At 36.4% G+C, this 19,281-nt stretch overlaps 1 protein-coding gene across 7 annotated transcripts in view; it reads right to left on the reverse strand.

Annotated features, from left to right (window-relative positions):
* The window catches only part of gulp1b (GULP PTB domain containing engulfment adaptor 1b), a 100,807-nt gene that overhangs the window by 47,378 nt on the left and 34,148 nt on the right, over positions 1 to 19,281 (reverse strand). The window lies entirely within an intron of this gene.

The following is a 19,281-nucleotide window of genomic DNA, read 5'->3' on the forward strand; positions in this document are numbered from 1 at the left end:
ACTGCATATGCAATGTTTACTAAATAATGTTGGCCACAGTTTTCAGACATATATGGAAAGCTGCCATAAAGGTTTATTTAAAAGTGCTCACAGTAAAATATACAATTTCAGCTTGGCCCTCATATATGTCATAAAGGTTTACACAATGAACATATTTTAATATCCAGTTGTCCATTAAATATGTAATTTACTTAACATTTATTGTTTCATTATGAAACCTTTTAAACTACATTACCCATATATCTGTCATTGTATCAATGCAATGGGAAACATGGCGCTGTAGTTCATAGAAGTGTGCTGAAATGCTTAGGGTTAGGGTTGGGTTCTCAGTAAAGGAGTCATTTCTCACAACATAGCGACACTTTATAGTTAGTTTAACGTATAACTGACGTAATAATAACACCAAAACATACTTTGTAACATGAAACGCCGTTTTATATGGTTAAAACAGATAGTCCAATCACAGCGCGTTCTGCGATAAAGTCACAGCCAATGACAACCCAGCTGAACAGAGGCGTCACACTTCCTTGTCCATTTATGGTAAATTATATCACATCTCATCCGGTTCAACTGAAGGGGTAGATTCCTTAAATATTTAATATTTAGGCTGCTAAATATTTATTTATTCTAATTAAATAATAAAACTCACATTTTAAAACGAAAGTCTTCTTTGTGTGGTTAAACTGATGCATAATAAATATATTTGAAAGAGAAACCTTTTTCTATGCAATGGTCTACAAGCATAAACTTCTTTAAGCCATCCTTTACAATCTGAACTCTTGGAATTAAAACAAATATAACAAAAGCACAATGAATGCACAGAATTTTGTAAGCATATTCCAATATTTAATGTCAAACAGTTTAAATACAAATGTAGTGCCCATATATATATATATATATATATATATATATATATATATATATATATATATATATATATATATATATATATATATATATATATATATATATATATATATGTGTATATATATATATATATATATATATATATATATATATATATATATATATATATATAGGCAAAAAAAGAACATTTTACATTCTAAACTTTAATACTATATATTTGCGATTATTGTTCACTTTTATTGTAACTAAATTAAATGCCAATTAAAATAGTTGATGATTATTGTAAATGTTAACCATTTTCAGTAAGAAAATACTTCTATAAAGTACATTCATGTTACAGTTACATTAACAAGGTAGTGATATAATGATAGTGAAATAATGATAGAGGTAGTTATGGTGGACATGTACTTTAGTGACCATTGTAATAAAAGTTTTAATGAATAATTATTGATTTCAAAGGTATTAACTCTCACTATCTTCATTTGTTCAAACAAACAACAAATGCAGAAATATACATGGACTATAGCATCATGAAGTCAATGCATGACTAGAACTAGTGGATGGCAATAGATATGTCCTTCACTAAAACTCCTGATGATAAAGGCATAGGCAGACATCAAGAACAGTTTATGAATATTGGTTCTGCATATATCAAAGAGATCATAAGACTCTACAGACTCCATGTGAAGACTTTGAGACACTGTGACAGAGCAAAGGGTGCACTTCACTGGACATGTCCCATGTATGCCCAAACAACAACACCCAAAAACACTTATGAAGTGGACACCACCAGGAGGACGCACGAGACAGGGAAAACCAAGGAAGATATGAGACCGATGTTTCACGAAGACCTCAATGCCGGTGTTCCATGAGAAGATGTGAAAACGTGGCCACAGATCGAATATGTTGGAGGACACATGTTGCCCAATGTGCCCAGGACAGGACATGATGATGATGTTGTCAGTTTATACATAACTGTAGGATTTATTTCTGTAAAAAACGTTGCATAATTAAATGTTAAATACATTTATTTAGTAAGTTCACAGATATGTGTGCATTCCCATTATTAAAAGTATATAATAGCAAGCTATATCATATGAATTTGTTTGAAAATGTAGATAACTCACTTGATTTTGTGGTCACATAAATTATTTACATGCAAACGGGACGTTATAAACATTGCAACTGATCTGATTAAGAAAAAATAATCGAATATCTGATGTCATGTGACCGAAGTGGCTTTTTGAGGCTTTTGCATCTGAACTCTTCATATACAAATACAGCTCTGGAAAAAAAAATTAAGAGACCACTTAACATTTAGAAATCCATGTTAAGTGGTCTCTTAATTTTTTTCAGAGCTATATGTACGAGAATCATACGAATTTGACAACTTGTTAAATCTTGTGAATTATTAAGACTTTGGGAATATGTTCTTACTGATTGAGCTATAGGATTTGTAAGAATAAGTAACAACAAATGCTAAATAAAATGTTTGATAAAGGGTTCAAACCAACTCATACATACCATTACAAATATTTGCTGTTGCAGCTTTCGGTTCTCTCCGTTACTTCTCCACAAACAAGAATGGGTTGACTGAGTCCGAGAGGCCCTTTTGGTCTTTTCAGGTAAAAAAAAAAAAAAGAAAGAGAGAAAAAAGTCATAATATACAATATATAGCATTATAAAGTATACTATTTAAATAACAATATTTGGATTTTACATTAAAATGCATTTAAAGCATGGTAATTGTTGTGGCTACTGTTTATTTACAACAAATATCACATTAAAACTACCAATACTGTGGTAAACGCATGGCAAGTGTTGTTTTATTTTATTTTATTGTGCTTCTACTACAAATGCCACGTTGGAACTACACTAGTAATTATTATTAAATATTAACAACTGTTTAAAGGTCTATAGCACGTCACGTGACAGTGTTAAATTACCCTATTAGCAAGGTGTGTTTATTTAGAAAGGAAAGAAATGCAAAGCCTCAGTGGAGATGATGACAGATACAATGCAGTGACTGAACATGATCGATAACGACAAGCAGAAAATACTTCATATCAAATATTAGGACAATATGTATGACTACTCACCAACATGTGGCACACTTGATCTGATGCCAAACATCGCGATGTGTTCTGAATGAGACTTCTTCAGCGCGATTTCATACCGATAGAATTGCCGTCTAATGTTGACGCCAAAGGTTTCCCACTGAAAGCAATTGGGTTCCCAGTTCGTCCATCGCGTGACGCCGAGGGGTCTTACCTGTGGCGTCTTCAGTGTGACGCACGGGCGCGGGCCGCGCGCCGCGCGCCGCGGATAGAGACGGTGATTGCTTTTGGGTCTTTTCTTCGCACAATTCAATCGTTTGGCCTCGGAATAGTTGGACTTTTTCAATAAAGTGTGCCTGTTGTCTGTTACAGCCTGTGTTTTATATCATATAATACGCAAATGGGTAGGTTTAGGGCGGGGTGGGGTTTGACTACTGTTTCAAACGTGTATCATAGCGTAAATAAATGTAAATACAATTGTGCTGGCTGATTAAATTGAGAATCACACTCCAACATGTCATAATGGAAAAATTATAACCCAATAAATTCCATCATGACGATAACATGCACATGCCCAACACGTCTGTTTATGACGTCCTAGGTTTTTCATTGAAATCAGTGGATTACCCAGTACGTCGAAAAATGGCGATTTAGGGGTACCCTGTGCGTCAACAGCTGACGTCAGGGTCCCTTGACCGTTCGGCAACATTTGACGAGTAGGGGTGAGACTGTGTTGTTTTCTACAATAATTTGGTTATCGAAATGAATCACAGAAAAATGTGTGATTAATCACATTTTTTAATTGTTTGACTGCACTAAAAGAAAGTTTACATTAAATATATATTATGCATACCCACTATCTATCTGCCTTTTGTATTTATTGCATTGCATATTGTATGTTCAGGGATGACAGATTAATAAGCAGATATGCTATTGGATGTAACTTTTTATACTTTGCGGTAAAAGTGGCTCTCCTATTGATTTTGTCCTATCAGTGTGGCTCTCCTGAAAAAAATAGCAAAGACCACTAACACCCGTTGGATTGATCTGCAGTGTAAAACAAACAAAATCCAACGAAAATTACAACATAAATGCAAATTAACACATATTTGCAAAAAGAAAAGTGAAATATGTTCCAGAATAATTTTGGCATGTTATGCAATTCATCCTCATAGCCTAAATAATATGGTAGAACAAAAATGATATTCTCGTCAATGTGTCCGTCTGGCGGGATGGAAGGATGGTCCTCTGGGCAAAGTTGTTTCCATAGTAAAAATTTCTTCATCAGCTACTTCATCATGGTATTCATGCATGTGCCTTTAGTTTGTTTTATTTTGCATAAAATAACGTATGACGTATGTCATAGCCTGACAAGCCAGACTCACATCAAGATGTTTGGTCTGGACCACCATTGACAGGGCTCAATGCGAGGGGCGGGATAAACGGTTGTCTTTCAAACTCCCTCTGTACGGCGTGCACGCAATTACACAGCGCTGCAACCAACCAGAGCAACGAAGGTGAAGCAGAGCTCGTTCTCAGATTAAACTTTCGCATATCCGGTCGGAACACATCTTCCCTTCTTAAGAATGACTTCAGTGCCGTTCTTTGTTCTTTTCTCAGAGAAAAGCTTAACTCCAAGTCTTCCAGAGTCGCGGTCAAAGCTGATTCGAAAGACGACCGTTCGCCAGTTTCTGTGTTTACTAGAAGCACACAAACACAACTCGGCCGTCATTATGTTAAGCCCCGCCCACCGACTCTATACACGATGTGATTGGCCCGACCAGAGTTTGGCGTTTCCAGCTCAGAAGTGTATTGAGAGTTGCCGATGTAGCGCTAGACGCTTTTTTGCCTCAACTTTGATGTCCGACCATTTATTTTTTATTTCGTCCACGGTCCACGGTTGTGAGGCTACAGCATTTACAGCATCTGCAAAGTTTTGCCAATCAAGTGCCTTTTTCAAGTGCCACCTCGCCAACGATAACTTCTACTTCACATTGAGTGAAGTTAAGTTTTTTGATTTCCACTCTGTGTTTGCCATGATTTCGCAATCAATAAATATAAACTTGTGGGGCGTTTCACAGACTATTTATGGGCAATTATGGGCGTAACATGAAGCTGCAAAAACTGCGCTACATTTAAAACTGATTGTGATTTATTAAGGGAAAACTGCACAGGATGTGCATGTGCACGGTTTTATAAATCCAAATATTTCTGTGCGTACACACATCCTATGTTTCATCCGTACACTCTCAGAAAAAAGGTACAGTGCTGTCACCGGGGCGGTACGCTAAGTTACAAAAGTGAAAAGGCACATCTTTGTACCTTACTCACCCCTAAATGGTACATATAAGTACCTTAAAAGGTACACATCAGTACTTCAAGAGTGCAAATTAGTACCTCAAAGGTACATAGTAGTACTTTAAAGGTACATATTACATATATTATATATACCTTTTTGGTTTTGTACCTTAGGGTACCACCCCAGTGACAGCAATGTACCTTTTTTTCTGACAGTGTACACCATTTCTGACGCAAACCCTACGCAAAGTTTTATAAATGAGGCCCTGATCTTTTGACCATATCAGATTTTTTGTACCGCCTGGTTTGAATTCTGAAGTGAAATAAAGTTCTTGTTGCTGAGAAACAATGTCGATTTCAGCACCAAAGCGGTTTTATTTTCACAATTCAGAGAGGTTAAAAACTAGTTTCTATGCTCATGAATGTTTCAGTGTGCTCAATCTCTTACCAATATGTAACGTTTGCACCTCAATAAAAAACCTGTGTTTTAATGCAAGAGTATACAGTCTGCTTAATACAACATTAAAAATCTTTGTGGGCAAACGCGTCGCCCTTGCCTTGTGGTGGCTTGAAATTCTAAGGTGAATCAGATAGATATGTTTAGATGTAGGTCAGATCTCCATCAGATATGCATGTGATTTAAAAACACATTTGGCTTCGAAAGGATGCGGGAAAAAGAGATCTTGTGCGGATTTTTGTGTTTTCATGTGATGTGCAACAAATTCTATTCTGTGCCAAGATGCAAGTAAAAAAAAAAAAAATTGTACATACAGCCAATGACAGCAGCAGGAGTCAAGTGGCTTCTGTGAAGCCCTGAACAACAGGGAAACACATATCTTCCCTTTATCAAAGTTAAAGCTTTGCTCTGTCTGAAATGCAGCGCAAAAGGCCCTTATAGCTCAAAATACTTAATCTTGTGCCAGCACTTCAGCCGTCAATCAAGAATCGTCCTCAGAGAAGGAAATGGGAGGATGAGAAAATCGGAAATAGAATGTGCGGAAGACAGAGGGCCAATTTGACAGCCTTCAAGAAAGTTCAGAAAAGTTGCTAAGTCTGAGTATTCCATCTTAAAGTGCTGCTTAATCTTTCAGTTCTGACAATCATGAATGTGAACAAAACTTGTTTAAACATGTTTAAAATATGCATGAAATGATACATTAAAAATGCCACTCATGCATTTAAGGAAGGCTTAGTTTAATGAGACACAAGGATTTATTACTCTTGACTGAGCATGACAGCCCATGTCTTAAAATTGCACATATAATCTCACAACGTTGACAAGAGGCAGAGAGGATGTGAACCATGGTGACCTTTCCAAGTTCAGAAGTTTAAAGCAACACATGTTGTTAAAAGGAGAAACTCCAAAACTAGTTGCTGCGCAATCTCACGCGGTCCTAATTGTTCAACCACCTTTTGTTATTTTATGTCTATGGAGAAAACCCTTCAGAACTTGTTTTATATTTTACATGCATTTTATATAAACCTGTATCACTTATAATAACAGCCTATTGGCTATCTATTTTTGAAATTCACACCAAAAAACTTGGTAGTCATTATGAATGGCATCAAGGTTATAATACAATCAGTTATGAAGGCATACTAAGCAGAAATAACAGACAATACTTTTTTTAAAAAACTGTAAGAGCATAATATAATTTGTTCTGGGAAAAATTGTGATAGTACATGTTTTAGTTTCTCAAACTATTCAAAAGTAAACTCACTTTTGAATTGATCAAATCTGTTGAGATCTGAAATGGTAGAGAACACTTTGGGAAGCAGGGAAAACTAAAAAGAACTAAAAAAAAAACACTTGAGAATTTGAGATCAACTTACACACAAAAAATTATATTTATAATTCATATTACCCTTTTCTTTTGAAGTTGGAATATTAAAAATAAAATAAGAAAAATAAACTTGCATGGATGAATCAGTCACAATAACATAACTAAAAACAAATAACCCCAAAACATGCATTTAGAAAATAGACAAATTGTGCGTGAATTTTTTATTTAATTTTTGCATCAAAATATGTCTAATGTACACTATGTCAAATTCAAGTACAAGTTGTTTGATCAGCCTTGCATGACAGATTGCTCAGCCCATTTACCACAGTATTTTTAGCCGGTGTGACAGGCTTACAAATGAGATATTTGAAATAAATCAGGAGAAATCATTTTCTCCAGCTAAGCGGAATTAGCATTCTTGACAAGACCGTAACACTCAATTCAAGTCCATTAAAATGCCTTTTTGCTTCCGACGTTATATGAGTGTCTCTCAGCAGAGTGTTGCACTACCTTTTTAAACAATGTGTGTGTCTAAAGTTATCAGTGAAGAATAAGGCTTGAAGAAAATGTTATATATTTAAATAAAAGCAGAGATCTGACAGATGTAAAATAATGGGTTCAATTATATTCCTTATGCAGAGACAGCTCAGTGGCCTGAAACTGAAAAACACTCTTGACAAAGTCATTTAAGTTGAGGTGTGAAATGGTATAGAGACGGGTAGTGGGGAGCACAGGAAGCAATCTCATTCCAATCATATTCCATTTCAGGATACACATCAAATCACATTTAGCTGCAGATTTTAAATGAGGCTGGAAATAAGCGTAGTGATTCCCAAGGACCAAAGTGAAATGGTGCACACATACACACACATGCCAGTAACTTGACAGGAATCAGATTTTGACCGAGAGAGCCTGATGTCTTGAATCTTCATGAAGTCTTAATGGGGTGCACTTGTTCAATCTCTTCACACATTATATGCTGCTTATTTGTAATCTTTGAAGTTATGGCATGCTTGTAAATGGATGATACCTAATATATATGACAAGCTAAATCACTATTAACTTGCAACACCCTTGGCAACCCTCAAACTATGCGTGATGGATAAAAGTTAAGTCTTAAAAGGTAAGCTTTGGTTTAGTTTAGCTGGTTCTTCCTCATCCCAGTGAACATTCCCCCGCTCATATACATTCTGTTTGAGTGAGGGAATGCACATGCTGATCTCTACCACCACTCTGACTTGGGTTCCATTTATACACTGAGTCTTCAGCCCAGGGGTTCTTAACTCTGGCCCTCGAGGTCCACTTTCCTGCAGAGTTTTGCTCCAACCCTAATCACACACACCGGAACAAGCTAATCAAAGTATTCAGGATTACTTGAAAGTTACAGGCAGCTGAGTCTGATCAAGGTTGGAGCTAAACTCTGCAGAAAATCGGGCCTTGAGGGCCAGAGATGAGAACCTTTAGCATGTGTGTTGTGTTTGTTATTATTAGGTTTTCTTGTTGTTGTTGTTTAGATATCCCTGAAAGTGAATGTATCATCTTATTTTTTTTTTTAATTATTAATGATAAAACGTGGTTTGTATAGCCAGTACATATGCCATCACTGTAAAACATAATGCTCAGAACAATTAGTTATTTTGTGTATGGTAAACTTAAAATAAACAAATTAATTCAATCAAATGAACTTTTATGAGTATTTAGGACTTTCTTTGGTAACACTTTAGAATAATCTTCCATCTTTAATTACTAAATAAACAGGAACAAATGAGTAACGCATTATTAAGACTCAAGCACTAACAAGAAACTAACAAATTGGCAAATTAGTAAGTGCTCAGTTGAATGTGGTAGTTCACTATTAGATAATCAGTCACTATCAGTATCAGTAACACTATTTGTTTCATACCTCCCAGAGGGCTACTTAGAACAACTATACACAACAACTAGGTTCATAATTAACATATAATAATGCATAATGTATAATTCATTTTAAAGTGAAGGCATACTTAACGTTCTCCTTTAGAAGGAACAACCAAATCCTTTAGAAGTAATCACTAATTATTTAGTATTCTAAAATAAAAAGCCTGATAACGCTCTGGGCTGTGTTTCCCAAAAGCATCGTAAGCCTAAGTTGATCGTAGAGACCATTGGTGGAAATTGTTCTACGATCAACTTAAGCTTACGATGCTTTTGGGAAACACAGCCCTGGTAATGACTGAAATAACTAAGCTTTTGAGTCTTTGGTAAGGTGTTGGATAGTAATGACTCAAGTGTTACTACATCCTTCTATAGGAACTTCTAGTTATAGTTATTTGTAACACTTGAGTCTTTACCTAGCGGGTTACAATGATCTTTAATTTAGAATACAGATCCAAATAATTAGTCATTTCTTTTAGAAGGACGCAGTGACACTTGAGTCATTACGATCCAGAACCTTACAAAAACCTCAAAAGTTTACAATGATTTCAGTCATTACTCGAGTTATCATGCTTTTCATTTTAGAATACCGATCCAAATAATGAATTCCTTCTTAAGGATTTGGTAATACTTGAGTCATTATAGTGGGTTACTATTACCTTATATTATACATAATGCATTACTCTTATTAATTATGAACCTGTTTAAAATAGTTATTTGGGAGGTATTAAAAATAGTTTTTATTAATAGTGAACTACCACACTCAACTGAGCACTATTGTATACCAATTCATTAATCGGAGAGTTTCTAACTAGAATGTTAAAAGTGCATTACTCATTTGTTCTATTAATTTATGATGGAACATTATTCCAACTAGGGATGTCAACGAATAATCGATGATCGATTAATTGTCGATAAGACATTTGATCGATAAGACTTATCGATCATCGATTAAGCAGGGTCATGCGCGTGCTTGAGGAAACGGGAGGAAAAATGATGCGAGCGTGTCCGTGTTCTATTTGGGACCATTTTACAGCTGGAGTTACACCTTCATCATGACTGCAAGTTTGCATGTGCATTCGCAGCCTTTTGTTTTGTGCAAATGTAAGTTGTAATATTGTGTTTATTTTGTGCAGGCCTATCTATAGCTGATTTATCTCATAAGGATGCATTTGGTTAATAATTAACGTTAGAGGTGAGCGGTAGTAAAAGCGTGGCTGTGATCAGCTTCAGCGTGCAGCTCCAATAGCACTAATAATGACTATGATTGGGACTGTCATATTACACAACATTAATGAGAACACTATTGTAATAAAACATTGTGATTGTTAATTATTTGGGTTTATTTGCCGTGTGTTTCATTGCGTTGATCCAGGAAGAGCGCGTGCACAACATGAGTCACGCATTCTGACTCGCGCATGTAACTTAGTTCAAGTTCACTTGTGCATTCGCATCAGATTGTGCTGAAGTAATTTGTAATATTACATTTATTTTGTGACGTTATATATGTGATCAATCATATATAGGATGCGTTTCTTTCAGCGAAATAAAACGCACTAACAAATGGCTTCAGTCAGTGATGGCTACCGGTTTTCATTCAGTTTAGCGCATACAGAGCAATGCATAATAACGATGATTGGGACGATCATATTATATAACAGAAATGAGAACACTATTTTAATAAATGGTTGTAAAGTCATTTGGTTTAGGTGCCGTGTTCAGAGCGTTGTTCCAGGAAGAGCACGTCTCCCATTCTGAATATGAATATCAGCAACTCAATTCAAGTTCACTTGTCCATTCGCATCATTTTGTGAAGATATATAATTTGTAATATTTTGTTAACTTTATATAAATCTGATTAATCTCATATAGGAAGCTTTTTGTTGAGTTAAATAACGTGCTAGCAAAGTTTCAGTGTACCTTACCAGTGTTGATTCAGCGCATCCGCTTCAGCTCACGTTCAAACAGCAACGCACGACTAATAATAACTATGATTGGGACTGTCACATTACATAACATTAATGAAAACAATATTTTAATAAATCGTTTTGAATTAACTGGGTTTAGGTGACGTTTCAGCACGTTGCTCTTGAAAGTGCGTCCACAAATTCTGAATAACAGATCTGAGGCGGCGTTCGTGTTGTATTACATGTTATATTTGGTTATTAAATAAGTAATTTAATTAAATTATAAATGACATTGACTAATTTTACAATCCCATAGCTCTTTGTTTAGATAAAAAAAAAACTTCTCATTCATTTGGTAAAGAACATGCGTTTTGAGCAGCATTGCACATAGGCCTACTGTCATGCTGTCGGCTGTAAGCCACTGCTGTAGATGCATTTTTCAGTATTATGGTTAACGATTAATCGATTAATTGATCGTTAATTTAAACGACGATCGATCATGGGAATTTGTGAAAATTGACATCCCTAATTCCAACTGTTACCCTTTGGTCAACTGACACAATTAAAATTAATTGTTTCACTGTTTTGAGTTTCATGAATTTGTTTCTTTTATTTTATACAAACTTAAATTTAAAGGGATAGTTCACCCTGAAATTAAATTAAAGCCATCTTTTACTCACCCTGCTGTTGATTCAATGTCCTTCTATACCTTTCGGACCGCAAAAGCAGTAATTTTAAAAATAGTTCTGCATGCACTCCTTCCTATTATGGCAGTGGATAGCGACCATTGTAAAATATTAAAAAGTTATACATAAGTATGATGCAATGATCAGACCCGCGCCAGAAGATATACTATAAAACTGTGTCCTAACTACACGCTGGACAAGATTCCAGCAAAAAGCAACTTGTCTGTCCACACCAGACGTAACGCAACTACGAGATGCAAGAAATCAATCAAAAACCCCAGCCAATCAGAACAGGGTGTGGGCGGGCTCTAGCGACAAGTGCACGGCACCAGAGATTAAACTTGACAGCACTCGCAAGGAAATTAATAAGTCTACATTATCAAATTTCACAAATATTACACCATTTAAAGTACTAAAATACATACTGAGTTTAATTTCAAGATCTGAGGTGAATTATCCTTTGCCGCTTTTAGTATTACAAAGCTGGGAGCGCTAAATGATATTCAAAGTAACATTACACACTTTTAACATTACATAAAGCACAAACACTACATGAGATTTAAATTGCCATGTTTTGTGTTGTTGTTCCAGTCACGACGTCGCACAAAAATAGAAACCGTTTCTAAAATAGATTCATTGCGTGTCGCCGTCGCGGCTGGTTAGGACAAAAACTCGAATTAACACGGAAAAGATACCTTTTATCGCGTCGCGCCCCGAGTAGTTAAGACACAGTTTAAGGTTTTTGGAGCAATAAACTATTATTCAGCGTTCCTGTAAGGACTAGTACGAACCGTCCATCAGCTTGCGCAGCGCTTTTGATTGATTGATCAATCTCGGGCCGAATCTGGTTTGCCGCTGAAAATCAACACATCACGTCTTGTTAGGCCATGGAGTTAGACTGTTTAAATTTGCTTTGCAAAGCTGCAACCGAACTAAAGAGCAGCATCATGGGCTGTTTATTGCCCCTGCTTGTCTGAATGACAGGGTATAGTAACTGCCATACTCTGCCATACATAAATGCCGTCCCTGATTCAGAGGAGAACAGGTTGATGAAAGTCAAAGATAAATTATTTTGACAAGAAAGTGACCAGATATGAGTATATGCATAACCTTCATGTATAAAGTTAAAACTCTATCATTTATCATTGCAGATTTTCTCCTTTAAGACAGAGGACAGGCAATTTCTTCTGCATCCCCCTTTAAAATGCATAACATGCAGCTCTATTAAGCAAAAAAGGACATTGCTATCAATCAGTCACACATTTTTTCTTACAGTGACAGATACACTACAGGCTTCTAGAGAACTAGTACTGGAATAAGACAAGTATGGGGTCATTCAGAGTGCCTAGAGGAAGGTCAGGTCATCACTCAAGAAAAATTCACACAACAGATAGACATGCAAAAATCAATGCAGGCTTTCACATCTATTTTGAATCTATATTTGGGAGTCTACACCAGGCTTTTGAAAATGGCTTTCAAGGCTTTTGAATCAAGCCTTTCCTGGTCCTGGTTTCTGGTTTCCACCAGCCTTACCGTGAAGGCAATGTCAGTCAACAAGCTTCAAAATCTACATTTTCTTGATAAACAGCTGGTCAAACAACATTTCAATTGCTAGAGTTTTTAGTTTACGACGATTTTTGTGAATGAAAATCGGTTTTCTCTTTAAAATCCGCCGACGCTCCCCTCTGGGCTCCCGTAATGGCTCAGCACTCCCCGCGAGCGTTTGCCACAGAGATACACGAAAAACAAGGATAGCGTCTAACAACATACAGTGTCATTCATAACAATACCCCGCTGCAAAGTGTGTTTGAAGTCTGAACGGAACCGCGCTAGGCGCTACTCATTTAAAGCTGCGCTGACACTAACGCATCTCGTGACAGGCTCGATACACAGCGCTGCAGCGCCCAGTGGTTGTCCAGATACCTTGGCACAACTTTAAGCAATGGTCCGGACGGTGGTTCAATGTCAACGTTGTGACAACACTGTAACAACCTTCACCACACTACGTATTATAGCAACCTTTTGGCCATGTTGTGTCAACGTTGTTAGAAGGTTGAGTACGTTGTGCCAACGTTGTGTGTTTGCTGGGTGGTGATCCAGTGAGATTAATACCATCGCTACTGTGATCTAGTGGAAGCGATCGGCGCAGAATTCTGTTATAAACCACAGATGTCAGATCAAACAGAGCTGAGCGAAGGTCAGGGGTTTCAGTCACAAATCACCAACATTCACCATGATTTACTGTAGTAAAACCACATGGATGTAATGTTGTTGTTGTTGTTGTCATTATTTATCACAGGATTCGTACAACCTTTTGAGATTGAAATTCAAGCACTTTCCAAAGGTTTTCAAGAGCTTCACACTTATTTCCAGCACTTCAAAGCTCTAAATATCCGATTGTAATGTTATTTTTAATGTGATGGTTTGTAAAACTAAAAGTTTAAAGGGGTCTTGTGAAAGAAAAAGTGGAATGTTTTTTTTTTAGTTTATTTTTTTAAAATGTGTAATCCATTTATCTAGCTTTTTTTATCTAGCATATTTTCTGTAGCATTTTTATTTAAAAATTATATTAAATGCCCACCACTATAACCAGCAGAAGAGCACTTATTGATTTATTAGCGATTTCCTCTCCCTAATGTATGGAGAAAAGTACAAAGTCACAAAGTCTCAGGAAAAACTAAACTTTCCTTCAAATTGTGACTAAATTACACAGAAAACAAGTAAAGAGCTCCTTTAATAATCACTGAAGCTGTCGATCAGTTCAGTGTGAGACTAAAACAATGCTAATCTATATTTAATACGAGCATAACATTTAAATTTTCCCTATACTTCTTTTGCACATTACTGTTGTTAATAAAAGTTATCTGCATATCAATTCATAACCCTTTGATATGTATACTGTATATTGCAATAGATATGGTGCCCATTTATACTGTGGAATAGTCGGGGGTTATTCACACTCTACCAAGCCGCAAATATTTAATTTGACCTAAACAAAATAAAGTTAAAACTTGTTTTGAACAATTTCTTTGTCATCTGCAGATTGATTTTAAGTAGGAGGGGGAAAAAAATCGTTTTAAATCGTAAATCGAATTTTTGGTGAAAAAAAATCGGGGATTTTTTTTTGGGCCATATCGCCCAGCCCTACCATCCAGTGAATAATAGTTTCTGCTCCTCTAAATTCTGATTTTGTTTTAACTCCTACGGTGGCCGATTTAGTCAAAGATTAACATGGCAATCCCCCTCTTCACATTCGACACTGTGCCATCGAGTGTTAAAACGCAAAAGGCAAAGCTTGAATTTATGGGTATGTCCCTCTTTGTCTAATGTACTTTCAAGATGGAGGGGCAACATGGCGACCGACATTTGAACCCCTCACCCGTATGTATTTTCAATGGCATATTATAAACTTACGAGAATACTTTATTACTTGAAAGAAGTAAATATACATTAATGAGCACATATTTTTTTAAAGAACTAAATGTTTTTAGCTAAGAATAAACAAAAAAAGTTACACAGTGTAGCTTTAAAGCATTGTGATAAAACTGTGCAACATGTGCTAAAGAAAAAACGCTGGTAGAAAGCCTAAACAAAAATAATTCCCAAGATGTCAATTCATCAAGATATTCATCAAGTTTCAAGATGTTATCGTAAGTATTGCACACTGAAATTATTCTCCTAAGTTTTGCTTTGGGAACCGGTACAAAAATCTTGCATTGTCTTTTTGTAGAATCACAGTGAGTTCATGCTTTCACGTTAGTGTTTTCACATCCCAGTTTTTAGCCCATACTTATCGGCTGGTAACCAATATTTTTTGCCATTTCATATACTGTACGTGTGAAATGTTAGACCACAAATGTGTCTAGACACTGCAACTAGGCTAATGTATTTAAGTTTCAATATTTTTCTCCAAACCAGGTGTCCTATACCAGTCTAATAGAAAAAGATTTGCCTGAGAAAGAAAAAAAAGAAGTCAATAACCTTCTGTGCAGTATGGATGGCTACAACATTCAGCTTCTGCTACCAAACTATTAATAAATCAAGAGGGGGAGTTTTACATTACAGATATGGAAACCAAAAGGGATGTGCTGCTCCGTGAAGCATATAATCTCATTATCAGGACTGCTAAGAAAGCCAATTAGGGTGTAAATCAGTAGATGGGATAATTCAATGTGGAATATGCAGTACAATGTTCTGCAGTATGGGCAGATATAAAAGAAAATGTACTCAAAAAAACTAAAATATCAACAACATCCTAAATCAGTACAGACAAAGACACTTGGCATGCAGAATATCAAGGCTTTGTGTAATATGAAGGAGAGGGCTTTGTTGATTGTTAGGGGAGGTGTACTTGGCAAACTTGGCTCATATTGACATGTTACTGTAGTCCTCGGTCAGTGGGACAGTGGATCAACAGTGTATCAATGAGCTATACTGGCGCGTTTCTTGGGTTCAAGTGTATAAAAATCGAACACACACCAAGAGACACGGCAGCAAATCTGAGGTCTCATGGGCAGTGCCTACACTTGACAAGACAAAGCACCCTGGAATAATGAAGTAGGTTCATAAATCTTAGACGGTGACTTGGAGCATGCGTTAAATCCGTTTTTATAATTTTCCTCTAATCTTCATGGCTGTTTCTGCATGATAAGGGCTTTCCCTGGTGAAATGCTGCAACTTCTCCAGTCACTTTAAATATGCCCATATTTTACTGTCAGGCATTGATTTCTGAGGGGCCGTTTTCTCTCCTCTATGAGCAGCAGTAAAGAAGCTCAAGGACAGGCTAAAGCAATTTCAGTCATTTGGCTTGTCTTTCGTCAAACAATTTTGAATAAGCAAGAGGCAGCAGAAGGCGGCAAAGTAAACTGAATGAAAGTGATGTTCAAGTGGTCTTGTCAAAGTTGATTGAGCTAAACAATTCAAATGAATAACTGTTGGTTTTTATTTAGCAATAAAACAAACATTTACTTCAAGTAAACATCCAGTGTAGCGTCAGTTCTGACAGGTCACGTTAGTCAAGCTCACATCAACTGAATATGTCTACCTATATGAATTTGACGTCAATAGCAGCATACATATATAAGGCCTCAGTACTATCAACAGCTATTGCGTTTCTCCGGAGCTCATTTACCCTCCTCCATCCCCAGCTCCTCCTCTTGTCCAGTCAGGATTTGGTATTCTTATTCCCCTTGAATCAGACTACATTCCTGAATTATCCATGCTAGGCTGCATGGATGCGCAGGGAGTTCTTGTCCAGAAGAGAACCATACCGCCAATCCAATATGCTAATAGTCAGTCAATCAATCATCTTTGACAATAGTGGTCCAGACAAAAATGGGTGTATCGGACTTCACATTGACCAATAACATTCTATGCATTACCACCCAACATTGTATTTTGTAAAGCATACAATTCTTATATGGTGACGCTGAACCACAAAACCGGTCATAATTTATTTACACTAAAAAACAGGAAAACACACATTTTAATTATAATTATATTATTCGTTATCTAAGCAACAAAATTGTGTTTCTCTTTTAAACTTGATTTCTTTGCTATCGATGTCGTTCCACACCCGTAAGACCTCCGTTCATCTTCTGAACACAGTTTAAGATATTTTATATTTAGTCCGAGAGTGTATGCAAGTGTATACACACTATACTGTCCATGTCGAGAAAGGGAATAAAAACATCATCAGAGTAGTCCATTTGTGACATCAGTTAGTTAATTAGAATCTCTTGAAGCATCGAAAATACATTTTGGTCCAAAAATAACAAATTTGTATTTTTATATTTAGTATTCTAGTGTTTACTCTAAATGATTTATCTATCCACTTAATTAATTTACCCTTATAATCTTTAATCAAATACATTAACCTCCCCTCCCCCCTCAAAACGACTCCTCTAATCTCCCGGTCAAGTGTTATGGCGTGAGGGCAGGTCTATCGTGCTCCGTCTCGTTTCTGCGCCGCCTCTCAGACACCTGTCGCTAGCATTCAAATCTGCCTCCATTTAGTTAGCAACGGCCAACTTCCAACGATCCAATCAATTCCTGAAGAACGAAATCAAGCCCCGCCCTACATTTTTAAATTTTATTTCAGAGGTCGTTTCATTCGATATACGTCATAATAAGGAGAAAAAGACAAAGACAATCTCAACTTCTGTTATAATATGTGTTTTTGGGGTAAAATTAGATAAAGGGGAGACTTAAATTGTTTTTTAGTGTTTACGATTGGCCGGATTCACCGAAAGACAGCGATCACGTTTATATTCTAAAACCTTCTGTTCCTGCACTCAGCTACTCCCGACGATTGGTTGCATCCAGCCACATCTGATGTCAAACACACCTTAGGGAATCACGTCACATGGCAGGATCACATGACAAACAGGAACACATGACAAAACCAGGAAACATGAACAAGAAAGAAAACATGGCTGTAAGATAAACATGAAAATAAAAGACATGAAGCATAAACAAAACCCACAACCATTACACAGGGTCGCATATAAAAACTTCCAAGAAGATTTACAATCATATTTAGTTGCAGTGTGTGCGTTATTGCTTATGCCGGAAAAAAAACTCCCTCAACCCAGCGAGTTTTATTATGAAGGAGGCATGCAAATATTTTTTAGAGTCGCCCTAAGAAACAGTTACATTCTGAATAGTGCTTACTGGTGTAATATTGTCTCTTTACCAAGGGAGGGAATCAATAACAGAGCATGTCCAAGCAGCTTTCAACAGCAGTCTTATGAAAATCCATTTACATGCACATATAAGCTCATTTTCAGCATTGTTGATATTCTGAACCAACCTTCATTTCCCTCACCATAAGATGCAGTTTAAAAAAATAAATAAAATAAACTAGATCTCGAGAAGCATAGCCTATATTAAATAATTTTTCTAAAAGAAAATAAAAAACTTTGGTAGAGCCCACAGAGCTGCATTTTTGGAGCAGAATACTAAACAGAGCATATAATCCCATAAGATTCCCTGCAAACAAGTGTGCACTAAGGCTAGGCGATATGGCTAAAGACATAAGAGTAAAAGAGAGAGAGAATGAAAAATAATTGATTCAGCCATGTCAACTTGTTGTTCCAAACCTGTATGCCTTTTTTTTCTGCGAAACACAAAATAAGACTTCCACTGTGTATTTCAAAACAGGCATTTCTCAGAATATCTTTAGGTTTCATAAAAAAAAGAATGTCATACAGTTTTAAAACTACATGATGGCGAGTACATAATGATAGAATTCGTTTTTTGGGGGAAGCTATCCCTTTAAAGAGGTTTCCTGGCTTAATTGCATGAGGTCAACTTATTACATTTGCGTGATTTTTACATTCAAGAACATCATAATGAATAAGTGATAGGCTATTTTCTACCTTGGTTTTGAGCCTTTCTCCTAAACGCTCGATTCCTGTCGGATCCAATATAGGCACATAATTGTGTTTTAATCTCAATGGCCCTCATTTATCAAAAGTGCGTACACCAAATTTCCATCGTACACCTTGCGTACACCTAAATCCACGGTGACTTTGAGATTTATCAATATGGACGTTGGCGTACGGCACGCTCAAATCCTACGCCAGCTCAGGAGGTGGTGTACGCACATTTGAGTTAGTGCGAAAATGCGCAGAAAAACAATTCCTAACACCACAAAACGCACTGACAAATATATGCTATATTATGACCCACTGTAAAAAACAACAACAACAACAACATTGTAATTATAAAGTTCAGTGTTTATTTTTGTGCAACGTAGACTTTTGTT

This window comes from Pseudorasbora parva, chromosome 12 (genome assembly GCF_024679245.1).
Source record: "Pseudorasbora parva isolate DD20220531a chromosome 12, ASM2467924v1, whole genome shotgun sequence".
In the NCBI taxonomy this organism is placed as follows: Eukaryota; Metazoa; Chordata; class Actinopteri; order Cypriniformes; family Gobionidae; genus Pseudorasbora; species Pseudorasbora parva.